The 24,560-nt window shown below is 46.9% G+C and overlaps 1 protein-coding gene and 1 long non-coding RNA gene across 2 annotated transcripts in view; one reads left to right on the top strand and one right to left on the bottom strand.

Annotated features, from left to right (window-relative positions):
• The window catches only part of KIF26B (kinesin family member 26B), a 560,184-nt gene that overhangs the window by 47,624 nt on the left and 488,000 nt on the right, over positions 1 to 24,560 (top strand). The window lies entirely within an intron of this gene.
• LOC134731265 (uncharacterized) lies at positions 4,726 to 22,955 on the bottom strand. The gene is made up of 2 exons (XR_010113508.1): positions 7,283 to 22,955; positions 4,726 to 5,767 (listed from the first exon to the last, which is right to left on the bottom strand). It is a non-coding gene; the product is annotated as an uncharacterized LOC134731265 (long non-coding RNA).

Below are 24,560 nucleotides of genomic sequence, written 5' to 3'. Positions count from 1 at the left end.
GTGGGGGCGGGGGGAAGGGGATCCATTTCTCATTTTGCCATGTTTCTGCAGGAATGTTTTTAATAGGGATCCTTTTTACCCCCAGCTACTCTGCAGCACAGGAGTACGACTGTATCTGAGGAGGCAGCTTGACTTCATGCTCCAGGGAGAAGTCTTTTATTTCCTGTTGGGGTTTTAAAGTTGCCCTTGCTTAGGTTGTTGCTATTTTATAAGTCAGCCTGAATATTTAAAGGCAGGAGGCCTGTTGGTCTATGTTATGTTGGCCTTGGGGCATTAGAATGACAGAGCAGCTTTATTTAGGATTGCGAGGCAGGCCATATGTACTCAATTATCCCATTTTCGAGGACTTGGCCGTTTGTACCACATCTCCCCGCAAGCCCTTTCATGAGAGCCACTATTATTATTCACATTCAGTAAGACCTGAGAAATATTATTAGCCAGGAAAGCTCTCATTTACCTCGCCATCTCTCGCAACGTTACTCACTGCCCTCACTGCAGAGCACTCCTTGTGTACCCTCTACCTTAACTAAGTTTGTCCCAAGAAAATGATGAGAAATTCTTTTACGCTGGCATACACAGACTAATCAGGTTTAGTGGGAAGAGCGTGGCCTCTAAAGTGTGGCAGATCCAGGTTCACATCCTGATCTACCCGTCTGAGCTTGGAAAACATTACTTCATTTTTCTGAACCTCAGTTTCTCTGTTTGAAAATGGGTTGAAGTGGCCGGGCGCAGTGGCTCACGCCTATAATCCCAGCACTTTGGGGGGCCGAGGCGGGAGGATTCTTTGAGGCCAGGAGTTCGAGACCAACCTGGCCAACATGGTGAAACCGCGTCTTTACTAAAAATACAAAAAATTAGCCGGACGTGGTGGCGGGCGCCTGTAGTCCTAGCTACTCAGGAGGCTGAGGCAGGAGAATGCCGTGAACCCGGGAGGCGGAGCTTGCAGTGAGCTGAGATCGCGCTGCTGCACTCCAGCCTGGGTGACAGAGCGAGACTCCATCTCAAAAAAAAAAAAAAAAAAAATACACACAAAAACAGCCGGGCATGGTGGCGCATACCTATAACCCCAGCTACTCAGGAGGCTGAGGCATGAGAATCACTTGCACCCAGGAGGCAGAGGTTGCAGTGAGCCGAGATCCCACTACTGCACTCCAGCCTGGGTGACTAGAGCAAGACTCTATCTCAAAAAAGAAAAGAAAAGAAAACAAAACAAAACAAAAACAAACAAAAACAAAAAAGGCCGGGCGCGGTGGCTCATGCCTGTAATCCCAGCACTTTGGGAGGCCGAGGAGGGTGGATCATGAGGTCAGGAGTTTGAGACCAGCCTGGACAACATTTTTAGTCTCTACTAAAAATACAAAAATTAGCCAGGCATGGTGGTGTGCGCCTATAGTCCCATCTACTTGGGAGGCTGAGGCAGGAGAATAGCTTGAACCTGGGAGGCAGAGGTTTCAGTGAGCCGAGACTGTGTCATTGCACTCCAGCCTGGGTGACAGAGCGCGACTCTGTCTCAAAAAAAAAAAAAAGAAAAGAAAATGAGTTAAAGTTACAAGGAAGCTGATTTTGGCATCCATAAGAAAAATGGGCACAACGATCGTTGCTTTTTGCATGGATTGCCACAAGAATGTTTTTGGATTCACAGATGTTTAATACTACACATCACTTTCTCCTTCTCCTGCTTTTCCCATAGGTTTTCATTCAACAGATATCTGTTGATTATCTTGTGGTGTTTCAAGATGTGTCCATCTGCATTTTAGCTGGGCATATGCCCAAACAGCATAGATTTCAAGCTGTCACAACCCACCATGGGACAGATACTTCTTAAAGTGTGTGTGGGTTGCGTTACTGGGACCCCCAATTGCCACACCGCTAGCATTTGTCCACTTGTAAAGATTTTCTTACTTGTCTTCCTTGTTGAATCAGGAAGTGGACTTTTACATGGTGCATGCAGTTTTTGATGCGCTTCCTCTCCCTGCTCCCTGGAGGTGCCGCATGAAAGCGCTTTTCCCTGGACGTTCAGCTCCCTCTCCACTCCTTGTCTCTGTGCATCCTGCATCTTGGCATCTCCCCCCGTGACATTTATTCCTGTGAATCTGAAAACTTCCTGTATGTTTTGTGGCTACATTCGTATTCCAGTTGCTAGAGCAGAGGGGAGCGGGTGCTGCCACGTGAACTTTGGTGTTGAAAGAGCTTCAGGATAAAGTTTTCAGAGGACCTGCTATCAACCAAAGCTACTTGAATATAATTAGGAACTAGGTCCAGTTCCTAATCATGCTCCAGAGGAGGATAAATCCATAGGCTGTCCCCAAGCCAGTTAGCTCTGAGTCAGCAATGAGCTTACATCTTCACATGCAGATGCTGTAGGTTTACTTCATATGTCCTTCTGCAGTCATTGTCCTGCACGGCTCAGGTGGCAGTGACATACTGGCTAGGGACATGGAGAGGAGCTCTCACAAGGGATCTGGAAGGTACATCAGGCCTAGGAGAGAGGAACAAATGAAAACCGCACTGGGGCTTCATGGATGGTAATAATTCATACAGGAGACTTTCCAGTTAGAGCACTAAGTATTAACACTATTTGGAGCATCGCTCCAAACTGTACTCATTTCAAACGATAATGAAATGCGTCTTCTCTGTTGTAAGATCTCTTTTTTTTTTTTTTTTGAGATGGAGTCTTGCTCTGCCACCCAGGCTGGCATGCAGTGGTGCGATCTCGGCTCACCGCAACGTCCATCTCCCAGGTTCAAGCAATTCTCCTACCTTAGCCTCCTGAGTAGCTGGGATTACAAGCGCCCGCCACCATGCCCAGCTAATTTTTGTATTTTTAGTAGAGGCGGGGTTTCGCCATGTTGGCCAGGCTGGTCTCGAGCTCCTGACCTCAGGTGATCCACCTGCCTTGGCCTCCTAAAGTGCTGGGATTACAGGCGTGAGCCACCACGCCTGGCTGTTGTAAAGATCTCTTAAATTTTTCTTATGGCTTCGTCTCAACCACAAAGCAAATAATCCCCTTAAAAATCTTAAGTTTTTAGTTTTTCCAGGGCTTTACTTTGTGTGATTTTTTTTTTCTTTAAGAGATGAGGTCTCACTCTGTCACGCAGCCTGGAGTGCGGTGGCAGAATCATAGCTCACTGTAGCCTCGAACTCCTCAGCTCAAGTGATCCTCCCACCTCAGCCTCCCAAGTAGCTGGGACCTCAGATGCACACCACCATTCCTGGCTAATTTTTAACAATTTCTTTTTGTAGAAATGGAGTCTTGCTATGTTGCCCAGGCTGGTCTTGAACTCCTGCCTTTGAGTGATCTTGCTGCCTTGGACTCCCAAAGTGTTGGGATGACTGGAGAGAGCCACCGTGCTGGGCCTTGTTTCTTAATTGTTCATTTAACAGGCCTGGTTGGGGTGTGAAATGGAGTCCATGTGTGTATTTTGCATCCCCTGTAAATATGGCCGTAGAGTACATTCTAAACACAGCCTTTCTGATCCACTGGCTTTTGTGCATACCAGGGTATGACACTGTGTTAAAAAGACCGTTAGTGTAGTGTATTGTTTTTGTAAATGCAGTTTATGCTAAGCACACTATATGCCGGAATTATTTCTAGAGTTCATAGTGGTATTATCATTAAGGTGTATGGAAAGTATACTAATTCCTATTCTATAGGCAAAAACAACTGGAGCACAGCAATACTACTGCCTTATTGAATCTTATAAGAATATAGGGGGAATAATACTTGAAGTGTACAATAATAATAATAATAATAATATGCTCAACCAGCAACACTAATTACCATAAGAAAGATGTGGTTGAGAACTACATTTCCACAATAATTACACAATTGCTACACTCACTTGGCAACCTTATGATATGGCTGGTATGCTAGCAACCAAATCTTCCTGTGTAAAACTACTTCCATGATGTTCCTGCCACAGGATTTCGTGCTGGGCTGACAGAACAGAACAGTTTCCTGAGGAACGTTTTCTTTTTCTTTCTATCTTTTCTTTTCTTTTCTTTTTTTTTTTTTTAGACATAGAGTCTCGTTCTGTTGCCTAGGCTGGAGTGCAGTGGCAGGATTATGGCTCACTGAACACCTTCTGGGCTCAAGTGACCCTCCTGACTCAGCACTCTCCCCCACCCCCACCCACACCCCCACCAAGTAGCTGGGACTACAGGTGACCACATCTGGCTAATTTAAAAAACTTTTTTTAAAAAGAGATGGGGTCTTGTTATGTTGCCCAGGGTGGTCTGGAACTCCTGGCCTCAAGCAATCCTCCCACCTCACCCTCCCAAAGTGCAGGAATTATAGGAGTGAGTCACTGAGCCCAGCCCCCAAGGAGACTTTTCTGATTGCTGGTCTTTGCCATCCTCAGAGAACCAGGCGGGGCACCCAGGGTCCCTCTTTGTTGACTCATACCTTGGGTTCTCTTATATTTACTCAAACATAATGTCCTGAAGTTATCAGTAGTCCCTTCTTATTCTCCAGCTCCCTGTAAAGGCTTAAAGCATAACTCTGGGAAAGTGTTTTGCTTGGGTGGGCAGAAATGGTATATTTGGGTACAGATGTGGGATGTGAAGCCTCAGCTGTCACTGCACCTGCACCCAGAGTGGTCCCCACTTCTTCCACTCTTTGCATCTGTCCTGGGCACCCTCCTTTATCTTTGCACAAAGGATTATGCATTTCATGTGATATGCCTTAAATTGATTTTCCTTATGAGTAGGGAAAGGGAGTGGGGATAGAAGACAATTGTTTAATCCAATAATCATGCAAGAATGTGTTCTTGACATTAAGAGAACAACTGTAGGCTGTGGAGTAGCCTAAGACACAGTTGCACATAGCTATGCAGGCAGTTATTGATCTGAAGAATGAACCGTCATGGCTGCTTTGAGGAATAAGATGCATCACTATTGAAGGAGGCCGGGAGAATACTGGAGAGTGGTCTCCAACCCTGGATCTGGATGCTGCTGTTTACTGCAGCCATGCAAAGGAATGTGTGCTTCAGGTCTGAGTGTTCAAGGCAGGACCAGCAAATTTCCATGAACTCTCTGACCGTAGGCCACTTCTGTTCCATTTTGCTTCTTTGCTCCTAAAAGAATTAAATATCTTAAGTTAGTTTATAAAACATTATACTTTAAACAGGAAGTGAAAATGTTTTTCTGTTTTTAAAAGTAATATATGCCATTGTAGAGAATGTGGAAAATACAGAAAGATTCAGAGATCACAGAATTAAGAATCCAAATGATTTTGACCAGCTAGAATTATCAAGTCTGAATTAGCATGATGATATTTAAATGGGATGTGTTTTGCTTTGACGATTTCGGCTTAGGGTCCTCAGAGAGAGAAGCCTGTGTCCCTTAAGCCTAGCAAGGTACTTGGCAGAGAAGGGCAGAGTGGGGCATTCCTGAATGAACAAATGGATGAATAAATAGAATAGGATGCATGGAATTAAGGCAGGACTCCCTGTGTTGGAAGCAAAGCTAGGAGTCACAAGGAAAACGAGCACTCAAAAAAGAGATTTCTCAGCAAGGCAAATTTACTTCTGCAGAAGGGTGCTTCTCACAGGACTGGTTGCCACGAGAGCACACCGAACACAGGAGGGAAAGGGTTTTTTTCATTCCTAACGCAGCTTGTCCTTACTGCTGTGTCCTGCCTCCATTGGCTGGAGTTGGACCGCACAATCTAAACTGAACCCGATTGGCTAACTTGAAAGACAGCTTTGGCGGGAAGAGCTGCCACAGCAGGAGGGGTAAATTACAGAGTGAGTAGCAGACGTGGGCTCTGTAGATAAGGACTTACAAGGGACTTACAGTCCGGTGAAGAACTAAACAGCAATGGCATCTGATAAATACCCAAGGATGAGCAGTTGGTTTCATCTTCGTACTCCCTAAGGACCGGTGGGAGAGTTGTTTACTGGACCTGGAAGAAACATGATAGAATTTCTGGGGCATTCACTTTGGAGGAAACCATGGGATGGTCTACACTGAAGGCCTGAGGAGCTTTTCCCTCCTCCGTGCTAGGTTGGTAGTTTCCACTTTCTACCGCCCACTTCCCACAGCTCCCCCCAAACACACGTACACATCGTTTTTCACACCATCATCTTTTTGGTAAAGAGATGTGTCCATTTCTGTCCTGCATTAGTGAGTTCCTTACCAGGTGCAAACACTGTTAGATCTCCTGAAAAATGTATCTCATAAAAGAGCTGTAGCAGGAGGGAGTATCAGAGAAGAGAGTAGCCTTCCTTTTGCTGTCTGGCTGCAAAACCATCTGGAAGCCCCTGCGGAGGTGGGCTGTGTGCCCGAGCCCTACCTTGGAGAGACACTTGGTTCCCTTTTCCAGCAGATTTCTTTTCCTGACAGATAATTCTCTGTTAATCGAGGGCTCCTCAAATCCGAATCTGAGCTCCCTCTTCTATTCTCACCTCTGTGCCAGGGAAATTTTCTTGGCAATTGAAACCAAAGCAGTAGGCTGGCAGTGGGACTCTACTTGGCTGGGGGTAAAATAAGCAATGATTGCACATAATTGCAGAAAACAATTTTGAATTTTATTAATGAGGTGCTCCAAACAACATCTTTTAGCCCATTGTCCCACTTAACAGCCAATTCACCGGAGTTCATTGTGCTGTAATTTACATCTATCTTCCCCCATTGATAACACCAGGCCCTTGTGTTCTGTAATTGACACAAGTTGGTCATTTTCAGGGGTGTTTCTCTCTCTAAGGACATAAAATAAACAGGCTTGCTGGCGAGTGGGATTGATTTAGCCTCATCCACAGAGCCAATTGGCTGCTGCTGCTTGACGCTCATTTTCCTTCCTCAGGAGAGGTGGCACAGCCGTGGGTACATGCACAGAAAGTCCTCAGGTTAAAGATGTTGAGGTGGAGGCCTGGGGAGGCAAGCGGATGTCGATAGTGAGAAAACGAGACTTCTTTCCCTTTCCTTTGCTTCTTGCCACCCAGGACCCAACATCTCCAGGTGGAGCTGATTTTTAGTGTGCGCAGCCAGGCTTTGGGGGCAGTAGAGGTAAGATTCAGGGGAGGGTTTCCAGGAGGGGATATAGGCCACCACCTCCTTCAGCATCTCATCTCAAAATGTAGCATGTGTGAGTCGCCACTATAGGTCCCAGTGAGCTCAGCTAGCCCAGCTCCTACCTTCTTTGTGTGTTTACAGCAAAAACGCTGTCACTGCTTTCATGTGTGGCCATCGGCTCTGTGTTGGGCACTTAGGGAGTATGAAGATGAAACCAACTGCTCATCCTTGGGTATTTATTAGATGCCATTGCTATTTAGTTCTTCACCGGACTGTAAGTCCCTTGAGGTCAAGGATCTTGTCTCCTCTGTTCTTAGTATCCTCTATAGAACTGAGAACAGAGTGGACACTTAGAAAAACATTAACAGGCCAGGCGCAGTGGCTCACGCTTGTAATCCCAGCACTTTTGGAGGCTGAGACGGGTGGATCATCTGAGGTCAGGAGTCTGAGACCAGCCTGGCTAACATGGTGAAACCCAATTTCTACTAAAAATACAAAAAATTAGTTGGGCATGGTGGTGCACACCTATAATCCCAGCTACTCAGGAGGCTGAGGCAGGAGAATCGCTTGAACCCGGGAGGCGGAGGTTGCAGTGAGCTGAGATCATGCCACTGCCCTCCAGCCTGGCTGACAGAGCGAGACTACATCTAAAAAAAATAAAAAAAGAAAAAAAATAAAAAGAGAAAACATTAACAAATGGATGAATCAAATGGAGAAGAAGAGACAAATACAGAAACACGTGTAGAAGTGGAAAAGAAAAAACAAAAACATAAAGGGAGCTCTAAAAGCTTACAGAAAGAGCTGTGGGACATAGAGAGAGGTGTTTCTTTTGCCTGGGGTGAGCCGGGAAGCCTTCATGGAAAGGCTGGCCTGGAGCATGAGAGATTCTCATCGGTGGACGGTGGAGGTTGAGCATTTCAGGGGTAAATTCCGAGAACATTGTACACACATAAGAAATAATGCAAGGTGCCTATGGCTTTGACTTGAGCATTTGGTAAGTGCAAGGACGTGACTGGAGATCAAAGGGGAAATGCAGATTGGAAACAGGGCCTGGGGGTCTTGTGGCAGCTTGTGGGTGGCCATGCTTTCCCTGGGCACTGCCCGACCCAGGGGACTCAGCTGCGGGTGGCATTTGCTTACTGGAAACTACAGCCGTAAGCAGATACTGGGGTCTTGGGAAGGAAGGTGACTGTTAACCTGTGGGGGTCAGCTTACAGTGTGAGTGTTGGCCAGAATGATCAAGCTCTCCAGCCTTAGCCCAGATCAAAATCCAGAGGCCAGGAAGGATGTAAGCCTAGCTCTGTGCCATGCAGCTGGTTGGAACAGAGGTGCAGATACAGGCTCCACCCCTCTGGGACCATCAGCTCCCAGGGTGTTTGCAGCCTCACAGCCTGACTCTCTACCAGTCAGCCCACCCCCAAGGCCCCGCAGCTGCAGCTTCTGCTGTGCTTTCATTCCAGGGATGGGCAGGGTGACATCAGGCCACCCGCAGCCTCTGGCCTCAGCCTCTCTGCCTAGGTGGCACCATGGGCTCCGACCAGCCAGGGCAGCTGCTGGGACCACCCCGCACAGGCCCACTCTGCAGTGAGGGAAGGACCGACAGGCTTGCGGCTGCTGGATTACTCAGTATTTTTCACTTTAATATCCTAATCCTGAAGTTGTTCTGCCATGTGGTATTCTGGTGGTAAATATAATCTTTTGGCAGAGTTTTTGAACTGTCTGGAACCCAATATCCTAAACTTTTTTTTTTTTTTTTTTTTTTTTTTTTACTGTATTTGGATTATATTGTTGGATTTTTTTCCCCAAGGAGGAAAAAATGTATTTTAAAATACAACATGAAGTGAGTGAAAAAATTTGCTTAATGCAAATAAAAGAATTGAAGCTGGAGGGTGAGTGTTTCCAGAGGAGGCCATCACCACAGGAGGAGAAGCTGGACTCAGAGCCAGGGAGTCCCAGAGCCTGTGGCAGGCCCTGTCCTTGCGTGGGGAGATCAGCCAGTTCCAAGTGCAGGGACCAAGGACATTCCCAAGCCCGTCCTCAGCCAGCTAGTCCTGCAGGGCTGTTCGGAGCATTCAGGTCTTCTGTCATTTTTTCTTCCCCAGACAAACCTCCTAGACATAGGAAGCCCTTTCAGAAGACACATTTGCCTCTCCACAGCTCCACCCATTATCCTTTACCACTGGCGATGTTCTGTTCTTCTTGGGACACCACAGCGTTATTTGTCTTTCCAGACCAAAAATATATCCCTCAGGAGTATGGCGGTTTTTAAGCTCACACCAAGGGAATGCTTGTATAGGCCTTGTGTCTTCTTGTGATGTTTCCCAGCGATGGGCCTGAACGGGAGAGGCTAGCCAACTGTTGCTGAACGCAATATTCTTTTGTGAATAAAAAGGCCCTGATTCCAGCCAAACCGGGATCTGGCTTGGCTGGGTGTGGGACGGGAGCAGTCACCGCAAGATCCCCAGACATGTGTCTGAGCCCCTGTGTGGCCTGAGGCTCTCCCAGTTAGTCATGGCAGTAGAAAGTCTCTCCCTGCTCGAGATGCAAAAGACTCACCATCCAAAGAGTTGGGCCATCCCCTGCCCACTGTGACTGTCTAGCTGTCTGCCCCTTGACAGGGCCCAAAATGATCCAGCGTTGGAGGCCGGCTTTGCAAACCCAAGGCAGGGTCTCACTGTGTTGCCCAGGCTGGAGTGCGGTGGCCCAATCAGCTCACTGTAACCTTGAACTCCTAGACTCAAGCAATCCTCCTGCCTCAAGCTCTCAAGGAGCTGGGATTACAGGCATGCACCACTAAGCCTGACTCATTTCTTTACTTTTTGTAGAGATGGGGTCTTGCTGTGTTGCCCAGGCTGGTCCTCAATTCCTGGCCTCAAGTGATCCTCCTGCCTCAGCCTCTAAGAGCTCTGGGATTAGAGATGTGAGCCACTGTGCCTGGCCTCATGATAACTTTTTATAAAGAAAAAAATTTAAATCCTCTGTTTCTTCTCTTCCTCATCTTCCCTTACTTTACCCACAAACAGGGGAAGAACTTTCTAGCAGGAACCATTTAGTTCTGTCTTGGGAGCGCTTGTTTCCTTCTCAGTTTCTTAGAAAGTGCAGAGTCTGCTTGCTGGCACCGCACCGTATCAAATGCTTGTGATTTCCATTCGGCCTGCACCCACGGCAGTGGGCTCTGCCCGACTGCTCCTCATGGGGGGCCTGGGAGGGGGCTGAAAAGCCTGGGGCTGGTGGGAAGTGGTACTCCCTCCAGCATGGCGGTTTGGAGTCTTGAGGAAGGGTCCCCCCTTAGCCGTGGCCCAGGGACACTGCCCCTCCCCACCCCCAGACCCTTCCCGACAACACTGCCTGCTTGGGATGCTCTAGGCAGAAGTGGGCGGTGGGGCTGGCCTCCATTTCAGTGCTTGGTAATTTTACGGTTGGGGTCTCCGTCTTAGAAGCAATTTCCCATAATTCCACTTGGGAGAGAAGTGTCTTTATTGCTCATCCCCATTTTAAAGGTGGGTAATTGGGGGCCTCAAGAGATTAGGAGTCTTGCTCATGATAAAACAGGAAGCGGTGGGGCTGCGATTTGGAATTCTGCGTTCCTGCAGGACACCCTGCCGCCCGTGCCACCTGTTCTCTCCCATGTGACGGGCGCAAACCCCTGAGAGGTCCCTTTTCAGCTCTTGCTCCATTCTCAGCTGTTGTGTTTCCCTCTCCAGATCCCCCACATTGACACAAGGGATGTGATGCCTCCGGGCAGTTAGGGGTGAAAAGCGAATGCAGGTTTTCTCTCTCCTCTTTGCCCCCAATCCTACGGGTGAATGAGGCTTGCATCTCTCTTTTGCTACCATCGAGAGCAGCAGCCCAGTCAGCTAACTTCCGTTTTCCTGCCGGCGTGAGTTCAGCGAGTTTCCCCTTGGTTTTAGAGCCAAAGCCTGCGCACTTGGTGTAACTTTGCGTGCTGTCGCCCTGAGAGGCGGCACCGTCGGGCCCCGAGTCAGCCGTGTGCTCGAACCGCCCCACTTGACCATTCCCGTTCATCACCGGTCACTCTTTAGTAGAGTCCCGTCCACTTAAGGAGCACTTCATACCCATGAATTGAGTAAAATTATTTTACAGCATATGGCATTTTTCATGACTGTAATTACAAAGGATTCTAGACGTCATTGATGGGGGTTCTCCCTGGCGCTAACACTGAGTGAGAAGTTGACCCAGTTAGATTAAAGCTCAAGTTAATAAACAGCATTCACACATTTCTAGGCCTGTTGACCAATATCCTTTAAATCAGTGTGGCTTTCCAAGGGGGGAGCAAATAAAACCCCAAGGTAGCCAGAGCGCTGTTTTTTCCAATTAACCTTGTTCGTTTTGATTTCCTTTCGGTTCAGAACAATTTAGGTCAATCTTAGATTTTTAAGAATGAACCTCTGGAGGGAAAGGAAATTAACTAGGCCCTAAGGGGGCTTGGTTACCACAATTAACCCCAAAAGACAGACTCTCAGGCTGGTGGGGGGCCTGGAGAGGGGCCACATGACCACTTCAGGCCATCTGCTCACATGGAGACCCTGGTGGGAGTGTCCTCTCTTCTTTCCTGCTGGCTGGTTAAATCAACTCTGCAGGCTACCACGCTGACGAAGGGTCTGCCCATTTCTCATGCTCTTTCCGTCTTTTAGCCAAAGCTGTGTTCCCTCTCTTTCTGAGAAGAGGGATCAGCAAACCCTTAACTCCCAGAGATCGCTGGTGGAGTTCAGGGATGGAAGTGCCTGATCCAGGCAGACCTAAAGCAGAGGTAATGGAAGAGAGATGGGCGGACAGAGAAGAAAAGAAGGGCGTGGGGCAGGAAGGCAGGGCCAGACTCCCTTCTGTGTTAGGAGCAGAGCCTTCCTTCACCGGAGCCTGGGCAGTCAATCACCCTGAGAGCGCTGGGAGCCTTTCATCATCATCAGAAGGCGTTGTGCGTGGTGTGGATGCACACGTGACCGTGTGCCGCACCTTTGTTCTGCCCGTTCCTTACTCCTTATTTAGGTGATGAAAGATGTGGTGCCCCAACTTTAAGTTCCACTTGACGCAGAATTTCCTGATTGAGGATGGAGCCTGGGGCTACCTTGAGGTAATTACGGGATAGTCGTTGTACCTGGAACGTACATTTTTCTAAAGTTGCCACACAGTAAGACTCCCACAGTTCTGTCCACACCCCTTCCCATGACATTATTGTTTCTTCAAAAGGGACCAGCCGCTGAGATTTTGTTAGCAGGGAAATCTGTTTCACAGGAAGGAGGGATGTGTAGATGGGACCTAAACATCGAAGTTTATAATTTGGTGAAAACCTGATAAATGGGAAGACCATTTGAAACAGATGTTTCAGTGGCTGGGAGTCCCAGATACCCTTGAATTTAACGCTGCTCATGACATACCTCAGTGACCAGAAATTGGAGACCAGCCTGGGCAACATCGCAAGACCCCATCTCTACAAAAAGTAAAAAAAAAAGAGTCAGGCTTAGTGGTGTGTGCCTGTAATCCCAGCTCCTTGGGAGGTTGAGGTGGAAGGATTGCTTGAGCCCAGGAGTTCAAGGTGACAGTAAGCTGATTGGGCCACTGCACTCCAGCCTGGGCAACACTGTGAGATCCTGCCTCTAAAAACATTTTTTAAATATCATCATAAACTCCGTCAGAAATACAAAGGAGCATAAAGAATGTAACAAACAATCTGTATCCACAATCTGGCCTAACAAATAACACATTACCATCCCATTTGAAGGCTTTTTGCCAGACAGAGGGCAAGTCCTTGAGCGGGCGTCCAGTGCAGGTGTGCTGAAGAGCCCAGCCTCAAGCCTAAAATGGGATAGTACAGGACATGAACATGTGAGGCAAGTGGATCACCTGAGGTCAGGAGTTTGAGACCAGCCTGGGCAACATGGTGAAACCCCGTCTCTACTAAAAATACAAAAAATTAGCTGGGCTTGGTGGTGCACACCTGTAATCCCAACTAGTTGGGAGGCTGAGGCAGGAGAATCGCTTGAACCCAGGAGGTGGAGGTTGCAGTGAGCCGAGATTGTGCTGTTGCACTCCAGCCTGGGTTACAAGAGCAAAACTCCGTCTGAAAAATAAATAAGTAAATAAATAACGAAATAGAAGACAGAATATGGTAGGCGGTAAAAGGGAAATGCTGAGCAGCAGAATGAGAGTAGTCAGAGTTAAGAAGAAGGAGGCATCTTGGGAGATCGGCTGAATGAGGGCAAACTTGATGAAGGAGGTGGCATGTCAGTTGGGCCACAGAGAACGGGTAGGATTATCTACTTGTTCTGCATACATCTCCCTAACCCTTCCCTTAAGCTTCTCTTCCAAAGTTTCTCTGGGAAGTTTCTCTTTCCCTTCCCAGACGAAAGCTCTTTCCCTGCTGTTTGTCCTCTCTTGCTTGGCTCAGGCTATGATGGAAAACGTCCTCAGGCTGGGTTTCTGGGTGCCAGATGGCAGCCACCATGGGAGGAAGGGTGGCCAAGTACTCTAAGGGCCCGGCTCCTTGGTGACCAGCCAGGTGCCCTCCAGCCAGCGGCCCCAGCATGACACGGTCCAGGTAACCTCCCTTCACCGTGCTATTGGGAGGGTGTTTTCCAGGACTGGTGTGAAGTAGATTCAGTTCCCGAGAAGGACAGAGCTGCCTGATGCGTGAACAGGCCTCTCTGAGACCAGGGAGGCCACAGCTCTGAGACATGAAGCAGATGCTGCTCCTCAGGGCCTGTGGAGAGAGAACTCTACCCTCTTCCATTTCTGAAAGCCAGTGGAGGCTTCTCCTCCTCTGGAGGATTCATTTCATTTGTTAGTTAACGCATCCATTCCTTCAACATAGATTCATTCCATGTCAGCTCTGCCCCAGGCCTTATGCTGGGCTCGGGGCGTGGAAAATGGAATCGAAGCTGGTCTCTGCTCCTGAGAGGCTTACAGCCCCTTTTAGGGTGTGTGCTGGATCTGGAAAGCTGGGATAGAAGAAATTGGGTGACTGTGTATTGTCTCTGTGCTTTTGTGTTTTTTTAGAGGCTTCTATGATCAGAATATTTTTGGACTAATGATGTGAGTTCCTTAGATAATTTGAAAATGTGCCCCTATATTCTCTACTGTTTAGAGTGGTATAATGTTGGCATGACCTCATCTTCCTCTCAAGATTACATATTAAAAGAAAATTTGACTTTATATTAAACGAAGTCAAAGCTGGGTTCAGTGGTGAGCACCTGTTGTCCCAGCTGCTAGGGAGGCTCAGGCAGAAGGATCACTTGAGCCCAGGAGTTCGAGTCCAGCCTGGGCAACATAATGAGACCTTGTCTCTAGAAAAAAAATTAATTAATTAAAAAATAAATAAGTAATAGGAATCAGACCCCAGCATCATAGTTGTGCATATTACCTGTTATTTCTTTAAGAGATATCCCTTCTCCTTGAGTTCCATTTTTATGGGAATTACTTGCTTTAAAAAAAAAAAAACACGCACAAAAACTTCAAAGATACAGCATTGACATGACGATAAACTTCCATTTCTTTAAATAAGCTCCTTGCAACATCTGATGTATCTGTAAGAAAAAGAAGGGCAGGAGAAGGAGCTTGCATTTATGTTTATGAACAGGGTAAACTCAGAGACTGGCAACCTTTACCCCGCCCTCCCCCACCCCACCCTCAAGAAATCCCGAAGAACAAAAGGCAATTCAGATGGCAGAATATTACTTCTGTTGCTGTAGCACCAAACTATTAAAAATAAAACTGTCCCTCAAGGCAAAACATTTCGTTTATTTTCCTTTGAATGAGTAACTTGTTTATTAAGATGAACTAAGTGGCTAAATCTAGATGGTACGCAGGCAAGAAAAATTGATTTATTGTAGCCTTTCGGAAAGTATGCTTTATGTTCCCTGGAATCATCTCTGGGTTTTAAATGAAGAAGAGCTCGTTTAGCCAGATGGGGAGCTGCTCTCCCTGGAAATAGGCATCACCCGGCTCTGCAATGTGGAATGTCATATTTGACCTTGGTTCTTTCGCAAATTGGTTCTTTCTGGGCTAAATCAGTGTGTTGAAAGAGTTAGCTAGGTTTAGTGATCTTCAGAGGAGGACCACGTTCCTGCCTCGACTGCGTCTGCAGTTTTTTGAAGTGTTTAATATACAATCGTTTCACTTTTGCCTTATTTCATATTTGAGATCACTGTGCTACTGCATCTGTTAGAGAGGCAACACAGAGCACAGGGAGCCAACTGCAGTCCCTGGAGCTTCTGAGAGAGCTCCCTTTGTTGCTTCCTGACCCAGCCTCAGAGGCATCCCGCCCACAGGGAAGGATATTTGTCTCAGCAGGGAGGTTCCCCATTACTGTCTGCTCATCTGGGGACACAAATGTGATGTCCAATTCCCCTCTGATTGAGGTCTCATTTGCCCTAAACTAATGCAACTTGAAAGGAGAAAAGAGTGTCAATGGTTAAAACAACAACGACAAGAACAACAAAAACCTCCACCCAATTTAGCAGTGAAACAGGAAACACCGTATTGAGGAGAGAAGCTTTTAGTTGGAAAAAAAATTTCTCTTTAGAATTTGGACAACAAATGACTCTTACTCTCTTTTCTGGTGGTGATTGTTTTATTAATTTTTTTTTTTTTTTTTTTGAGATGGAGTCTCGCTCTGTTTCCCAGGCTGGAGTGCAATGGCACGATCTCGGCTCGCTGCAACCTCCGCTGCTGGGGTTCAAGCGATTCTCCTGCCTCAGCCTCCCTAGTAGCTGGCATTACAGGTGCCCATCACCACGCCCAGCTATTTTTTTTTGTATTTTTAATAGAGACGGGGATTTTTACCACATTGGCCAGGCTAGTCTCGAACTCCTGACCTCAGGTGATCTGCTCGCCTCAGCCTCCCAAAGTGCTAGGACTATAGGCATGAGCCACTGCGCCCGGTCGGTTGTTTTATTTTAATATCACGACACACATATTATTCCTGATTTGTAATCTCACGATACCCGCCTTGCTCGCCAAGAGTCCTGAGTGCTGGCCTGGTAAAGATGATTATCTCCATCTTTCAGACGAGGAAACCAAAGTTCAGAGCACAGGTCCGCAGAACAGTCACAGCTGCCAGCAGTTGCACACCCACATGCGCCATCCCATTTGATCACCACCAACCTGCCGGTTAGGTTTTCCTGTCACCCGAATTTTACAAACGTGGAACAGAAGCACCGAGAGAATAAATGAGCTGCCCGAGATTCATCAACTGCTGGTGGAACTGGGCTTAGTCCTGCATTCTTTCCAAAGCCCCCATGCGGTGACTCAGTATTTGGCCATTTTTCTTTGTCCTTTTTGCCTGGTGACTCTGAAGAGAGCCCACCTACAGTCCAGCATGTCTGGATCCTGTGCAGTGGGCAGAGGCCAGAGGCCATGGTGGGGGCCCCAGAACTCAGGCTGGGAATCCCAGGGGCTACTCCAGCTTTCATGTCACCAGAGCAGTGACATCCGGGCCCTCGGGGGCAGACTGTGCCTGTGGCTTCTCAGTGGGGTGCCTTAGGGTCCCCTCAGCAGATGGATCCCATCTCCTGGTCTGGTTAGCATAAGATAAACAGGGATAGTAGCAGCAGTTGTCACCCTGAGGGAGGGAAGGGGAAGGGAGGGCTCAGGTGAAAAACAGAAGGGAACTCTATGGCTGTCTTTCTTCTCCCTGTTTACCTGTCCACCCATCTGAGAGATAAAAGAAGAGCAGAGGAGGGCGAGTGAGGAAAAAGCAGGAGGGTATTGGGTGTGGGGCGGATGGTTTTCACTCAATCCGCCGGGAGATCTGAATATCAACTCTCTATGGAAGAACAAGAACCAAGGTGTCTCTTCTGCCCCATTTCTAGCCCAGGGTGACCCCAGGAGCTCTGCAGTGTGCCGCGTGGAATCGCCTAAGATGGGACTGCCTTGGAACAAACAGTTTCAATGTCTATTTCACATGTGCGCTGTAGCTCAGAATTTTAATAAGCAAATATACATGGTACCTTGCCGTAGGGGGGCTTTATGTTTCTAAATCTATGAATTAATAAACAGGATGAGCCTTTTTAAAAAAGGGAGCTTGGGGCAGAATGAACCACTAAAAAGTTATTGGCTCTTAACTCCTGCTTTTTGTAGAAGCTTGACAGGCAGCTGACTCAGCCAGACCTGAAACCCTTTCCCCGGTTCTTGTTGGCATTTCTGACTTTGCCATTTCAGTTGGCACTGACCCTTCCAAGACTGTGTATGCCAGGAGGGAGCATCTGCCCCCATCTACTCTCTGGAAAGATGTCCTCTCCCAAGAGTCAGGAGTGTCTTGTTCTGACCGTGGGTTACTTCTCTGCGTCTGTCTGAGAGGGGAAAGCATTGTCATCACACAGGAGGTAGCAAATACCTACCTCTTTTGTTTTTTTTTTTTTTTGAGACAGAGTCTTGCTCTGTTGCCCAGGCTGGAGTGCAGTGGTGCAATCTCAGCTCACTGCAAGCTCTGCCTCCCAGGTTCAAGCAATTCTCTTGCCTCAGCCTCCCAAGTAGCTGGAACTACAGGCGCCTGCCACCACGCATGGCTAATTTTTTAGTTTCACTGTGTTAGCCAGGATGGTCTCCATCTTCTGACCTTGTGATCTGCCTGCTCCGGCCTCCCAAAGTGCTGGGATTATAGGCGCGAGCCACTGTGCCCAGTCTGCTCTGGTTTCTAATAGAAGTAGGTATTTGCAGCCAGGTGCGGTAGCTCATGCCTGTAATCCCAGCACTTTGAGAGGCTGAGGCAGGCAGATCGCTTGAGCCCAGGGGTTTCAGACTAGCCTGGGCAACATGGAGAAACTCCATCTCTACAAAAAATACAAAAAATTAGCCAGGTGTGGTGGCACATGCATGTAGTTCCAGCTACTCAGGAGGCTGAGGCAGGAGGATCACCTGAGCCTAGGAGGTCAAGGCTGCTGTGAGCCGTGATTGTACCGCTGCACTGTAGCCTGGGCAACAGAGTGAGATCCTGTCCCCTCCACCCCAAAAAAAAAGAAAACAAAGAAAGAAACCAGAACACCAGGTGTGTCTTCCTGAGTTTTCACCCTGATCACTGCCTCTCCTGCCAGCTCCCCGCTTTCCAGGGAAGAGTTGGCTGCGGCAGGGGACAGAGCACTGACTCCCACCCAGGCCACTGGGACAGCCCTATCTAGGCCTCAAAAGACCATGGGGGTTCCTAGCAAATTCCACCTTATTTGACTTCTCCGAACAGCCCAAACTCTGCTTGGCTCCTTCCCTTGCCTTCGTAGGAGACTTGATGCGGGGGGCAGAGGTGAGAGCCCAGGGGGACAGCTGGCCTTCAGGAGGGGTCCTTGCTGGGTGTTTCCAGGAGAGCTTCGGCTTCTCTCTCCGCACCATGTTCCAGGTGGCGTTGAAGACCAGTGGGTGATTTGGGGGGTGTGGGAACAGAAAATCAGAGGAACAGCTAGTGTTTTCTTCCCTGAGACTTGTTGTTTCCCCTTTGACAGTTTAGATGGATAGTAACAATAATCACTGATAGGAAAGTCATCCTGACTGGGGTCTGAAGCCTTCCGTGGATGTTCCCGTCTAATTCTCACGGTAACCCTGTGGGCTTTTAAGGTAAGAATGATCACTGACTCCACTTTTCACCAGTGTGGGAACTGAGACTTGGAGAGGTTCAGTGACCAGATGATGGAGTCCAGGGTCCAGGGTCCAGGGTCTGGGGTCCAGGGTCTTCACAGCCTGTGCTCCCTCCCCTTCCGTTTCTCCTCTTGCTTTGGGTTTGGGAAGCCTCCGCAGGGTGAGGTGGAGAGTGTGCCTCACTAGTCAGGCACCCCGAAGGAGTAAGGCATGTGACTGTACAATATCCCAATAAAGCATGTGGGTGGTGGGAATGGGTGGGCGAGGTTGAGATCCATTCTTTAAGGCATTAAATACTGTCTCTTTCAAAAGGAGGTTGTGCTGTTTTGCAGCTGGTTTTCTTTAACTACCAGAAACACCAGCATTGTTTCAGAAAGCCACAGAATTTCCAAACACAATGAGAATTCCAAGAGGATGGGGTGTGGGTTTTGGGGGCTGGGGTGGGTATGGACAGGCTTTTGGGGAGGGAAGACCACAGCCTGAGTGGTTTTGTCCCCCACGGGTAATGAATTTCACACGGCTCCACTGTCCTCAGTTTTATCTGCAGGATGCTCAAGTTGAAGCCTGGGAAAGAAGGGGATCGGGAAGGAGCAGGCCCCAGGGATTACAGTGGCCATTAAAAACCAAACAATGACCCAGGACAGCCCCATTTGGTGTGACCTCTAATGACTGCCTTCCCTCAGCTGGTGTCAGAGGAGGCACATGGTGTCAGTTAAGTTCCAAAGTGACATTTGTATAAATAAGTTTGTTAATGGGAAATGAGTTTTTTTTTCTCCCTCTCCAATCTTAAGAAAGCGTGTAGCCTATATCCAAATATTTCTGAAAGAGCATCAACAGTAACGGCAAACAGGGGAGCTAATGTCACCAACAAAACTTGTGAGGTCAACCCAAAGAAAGAAGGGAATAAATGAGCAAAACTTTGGAAAGAGTTTCTCACATGCTGAAAACACTCAGCAATATTTCTAACAAGTGTGGTGGCCCTTCAGTCAGAAGTGGCCTTTCTCTGAAGTTTGAAGTAAAAAAAAAAAAAAAATTCTGTTCTTCCTGCTTTTTTTTTTGAGATGGAGTTTCACTGTTCTCACCCAGGCTGGAGTGCAATGGCATGATCTCAGCTCACTGTAACCTTCGCTTCCCCTGTTCAAACCATCTCCTGCCTCAGCCACCCAAATAGCTGGAATTACAGGCCCCTACCACCACGTCCGGCTAATTTTTGTATTTTTAGTGGACATGGTGTTTCACCATGTTGGCCAGGCTGGTCTTGAACTCCTGACCTCAGGTGATCAGCTTGCCTTGGCCTCCCAAAGTGCTGGGATTACAGGTGTGGGCCACCGTGCCTGGCCTATTCTTCCTACTTTTTAAACTTTGTGTTTGCATTCAACTTGACAAACTCAGGCAGCCTTACCAGATAGCTTGGTATTTGTGAGATTCAGTTCTGAGTTTTGAAGTAAAATTTTAAATATGATTGTTTTTATCCTTTAAAGTATAGAGAAGTCAATAGCCTTGGCTTCTAGGTCTGACTGACTGTTCTATGGATAATGGATATGGATAATGTGAATTGGAATTTATATCCGTGGAATCAAACATGTTCAACTGCATGACATGCATGACAGAAAGTGGCACTTGGCAGAGACAGAGAGGGAAACAGTCATTCTCCCGAGCTGTGAAGAGTGCAACTCTAGAGTACATTCTCAGTTCTTTTATCTGTGGAGGAAAAGGCACGTTGTCATGGTTAAGAAATATCACATGCCAATTTAGTGACAGGAGAAAGACCCTCTTAACAAATGGTCTGGGCTGGGCCCGGTGGCTCACGCCTGTAATCCAGCACTTTGGGAGGCTGAGGCAGGCGGATCACCTGAGGTCAGGAGTTCGAGACCAGCCTGGCCAACATGGTAAAACCCCGTCTCTACTAAAAATACAAAAATTAGCCAGGTGTGGTGGTGGGTGTCTGTAATCTCAGCTACTTGGGAGGCTGAGGCAGGAGAATCGCTTAAACCTGGGAGGCGGAGGTTGCAGTGTGTCGAGATCGTACCATTGCCCTCCAGCCTGGGTGACTAGAGTGAGACTCCATCTCAAAAACAAACAAACAAACAAACAAACAAAAACACTAACGTATACTCTAGAGGCTTACACAATTAATTGTAGAAAATGAAACTCTGAAAGAACTAGAAGAAAATATAGGTGAATTTTTATCTAATCTCAAAATAGAGCAGCCTTATTAAAATATGACAGAAGGGAAGAAAAATCAATAAATGAGCCTGAGGTTGAATTACAGATTACTTGTACAAGAATATTCATAGCAGCACCACAGCAAAACCTTGAAACAACCCAAATGTTGCATATTGAGAGTGGATAAACAGTAGAGTTTTTCACACAAAATTTTCAAAACTTTTAAAAACAATACCCCCAAATCGACAAACTGTAATGACATATAATCCTATGGCTAAACTTTACAATATAATATTAAGTGCAAAAAACGTTACTTAATACACAATAGCATTTCTTAACCCAATGTTTTAATATGAAAAATTTCAAACATTCAGTAAAGCTGAAAGAATTTTCTCGTGAGTACCTGTATGCCCATCATCTTGTTTATCCCTTTCACGCTTCGTTATGTTTGCTTTCTCACGTACTCATTCATTATTCCCTCTAATTCAGCGGTCCTCAGCTTGGGGTGATTTTGCCCCCCAGGAATATCTGACAGTGTTTGGAGACAGTTTTAGTTGTTACAGCTGGGATGGGATACTACTGACATCTGGTGTAGGTAGAGGCCAGGGACGCTGGTCACAGCCTGCATTCCACATGGCAAGCCCCCACCACAGAGAATCAGCTAGCCCCAGATTGCAGCAGTGCTGAAGCTGAGAACCCCTGCTGGAATCCATCTTATTTTCTGATACATTTCAGAGAAACCTGGATTCACTGGTATACTTCCTCCTACATATTTAAGTATGTATATCATTAACTAGATTTCCATATTTATTTACGGTGTTTTTCTTTCGATGTGAAATGTACATGCAATGAAATGCAGAAGTCTTAAGGGTACATTCACTGAGCTTTGGTCAGGGCATGCACCTGTGTAACCCAGACCCCTGTCAGGACAGAGGACCTTACCATTGGCTTAGAAAATCCCCTTTAACTCATCTCCAGTCAAGCCTTTCAGCCTCCTTTCCCCAGGAGGCAACGATTATTCTATTTTTTTTCCACCATAGAAAAAAGTTAGAACAGTGGTTCTCATAGTTTTGTGTGTTTTAGAATTGCATATAAATGGGATAACAACAGATGCACGCTTTGTCTGAGACTTCTTTCACTCCATAGCACAGCAGTTCTGCAAGTGTGTTCTGCAGACCTCTTAGGTTCTCCAACACTCCTTCAGGGGGTCCCATATGTCACAGCTATTTTCATTATAATTCTGAGACATTTTTCTCCTCTACACTGTGCTGACATGTACATAGATGGTGCAAAGGTAACGGTGGGTAAATTGAGGCAGTAGCACCAAACTGTACCTTTGTCAGTGTGTTCTTCATCACCACCAACTTACAGAAAAAGGAGTCAGCATCACTTAAAAATGCACTGGGTGAAGCAGAACAGATGTGCATCTTTTTAAATCTCAGCACCTGAATACATGTGCTTTTAATATTCCGTATGATGGCCGGGTGCAGTGGCTCACGCCTGTAATCCCAGCACTTTGGGAGGCTGAGGCGGGTGGATCACCTGAGGTCGGGAGTTCGGGACCAGCCTGACCAATAGGGACAAACCCTGTCTCTACTAAAAATACAAAAATTAGCCTGGTGTGGTGGCGCGTGCCTGTAATCCCAGCTACTGGGGAGGCTGAGGCAGGAGAATCGCTTGAACCTGGGAGGCGGAGGTTGCGGTGAGCCAAGATTGCACCCATTGCACTCCAGCCTGGGCAACAAGAGCAAAACTCCGTCTCAAAAAAAAAAAAAAAAAATTCTGTATGATGTAATGGAAGGTACTCATAAAGCACTTCCACTCCACCGTAGTAGCACGATTGTCTTCAGGAAGGGCGTATACGCAGTTGTTTGAGTTGCCAGCCAAGCTAGCTGCTTTTTTCATGGAACACTGTTTTTACCTGGAAGAGCAACTGACCAACTACAGTTATTCAGGTTTGCGTATGTGGCAGTGAAGCTGTCACTTCAAGGGAAACAGCTGACAGCATTTGTTGCTATTGATACCACTTGAACTTGCAAGGAAGAATTAGAATTTTTGAAAACTTGTATTTGTCACCATGAACTTGAGAGCTTCCCAATAACTAACAATTTTTCTGACAAGATTGGTGGTGATATTGACATATGATTTAAAAACATAATGACATGCGTCAACATTTGCAAGATATGCATAACTCACTGAATAATTATTTTCTAAATGACCTGTGTAGGATATTATACAGTTATACACAGGTAAAAGTTCCATTCCAACTGTGACGTAGACCAGTGGAGTAGAAAAAGTTTACTGATACAGTTTCAGGGTCCACATTGCAACTAACCTTTAAGAAACTACCACTTTTAAAGTTTTGGTTTGTATCAAAGATGAATAGCCATAATTATCTGAAAAGGCTATTAAAATAGTTCTTCATATTCCTGCTTCATTATCTGTGTGAGGCTGAGTTTTCTCTATATACTCCAACCACAAAAACTTCCAGATGAGTTTCCAAGGTAGTTTACACCATTTTACACTTCTACCACAAAGTCTGAGACTATAATAGCCTTTTTACAAATTTACAACAGCAAAACACACAATTTCAGAATTCATAGCGATGAGATACTACTGTGTAGAAAGCAAAGCTGGGGACTGATGCCCGCAGGACTTGAGGTGGCAGTAACCTTGGGTGGGAGAGTCCTGCATAGCCAGATGTGTACCTGGTGAAGGGCCAGTTAAAGCGCTGTTGTTTAAACCAAGGAGAAGGGTCCTGGGGGTGCCCTTTGCCATAGGAAACTATTTCCCATAGTATCAGTATCTGTGGCTAACAACATGGCCACCGGCTGTATTTTCCTGTCCAATCTCTGTGTATCTAAGTCTGCTGAGGCTGCAGATTCCTGCAAAGAGCAGTCGATGGCCCTCTGCAGGAGGGCTGATGGAGAAAACATGCGTCGGATGCTTACACCGGCCGTGTCAGAGAAGAGGAATGAGCCTATTGCTCCTGCCGTGTAATGATTCCTGTTGGGAGTCAGTGACTCCTTTTCTGTGGGGCTACCCTCACCCATCCACATTTCTGGCTTTCCTTGCTAGGGGTTCTTCTCCCATCTTCCAAGTCCTGTGCAGGTGGCTGGAGGCCAGAGAGGACTCATTTGGTTATAATCAGAGGCATTCCCCTTTCCTCGGTCCGTAGGGATGGAAGGGTTTGAGCCCGAGTTTATTTACCCTTAGCAAAACACAACTAGGTTTTATTATTATTATTATTTTAGGACTTGGGATAAAAAGGCCCATAAAAACAAGAGCATAAAACAGCTTTTACTGATCAAACATCATGCTGATTTATTTGTGAGTGAAATCTGAACCATATGGTCTGGCTTCCCTTAAAATGCACACGGGGTTCAGGATTAAGGGAACAAACTCTTGGCAAATTTGTTTTGCGTTTCACTGAGCACATCGTGTTAGAAACAAAATAGAGCAATTGTTGAGTGCTTACTGTGTGCAGGAAATTGTGTTAGTGATCGATGTCCATGATCTCACTTCATCTTCACAACGATCCATGCAGTCAGCAGCGTTCCCCACAAGGGGCAGCAGCAGTGCTGAGCTCAGGGCCCTCATGACCTGCAGGAAGGTGGGCAAAGTGGGGAAGATCTGGAATCCAGTGGGGAAGAGTCGTCCACCAGTGACAGCACTTCCACCTAAAGTCCCCTGATCGTGAAAGAGATGAAACTGCAAACGAGGACGTGAACTTGGGGCCTGTGGATCAGCTGACCTTCTCAGGTTGCAGAGAGCCAACTGCATTGTCTTGTTCCCTTGTC

Source organism: Pan paniscus, chromosome 1 (genome assembly GCF_029289425.2).
Source record: "Pan paniscus chromosome 1, NHGRI_mPanPan1-v2.0_pri, whole genome shotgun sequence".
Lineage (NCBI taxonomy): Eukaryota > Metazoa > Chordata > Mammalia > Primates > Hominidae > Pan > Pan paniscus.
This window is presented reverse-complemented; position numbering and strand designations above follow the sequence as displayed.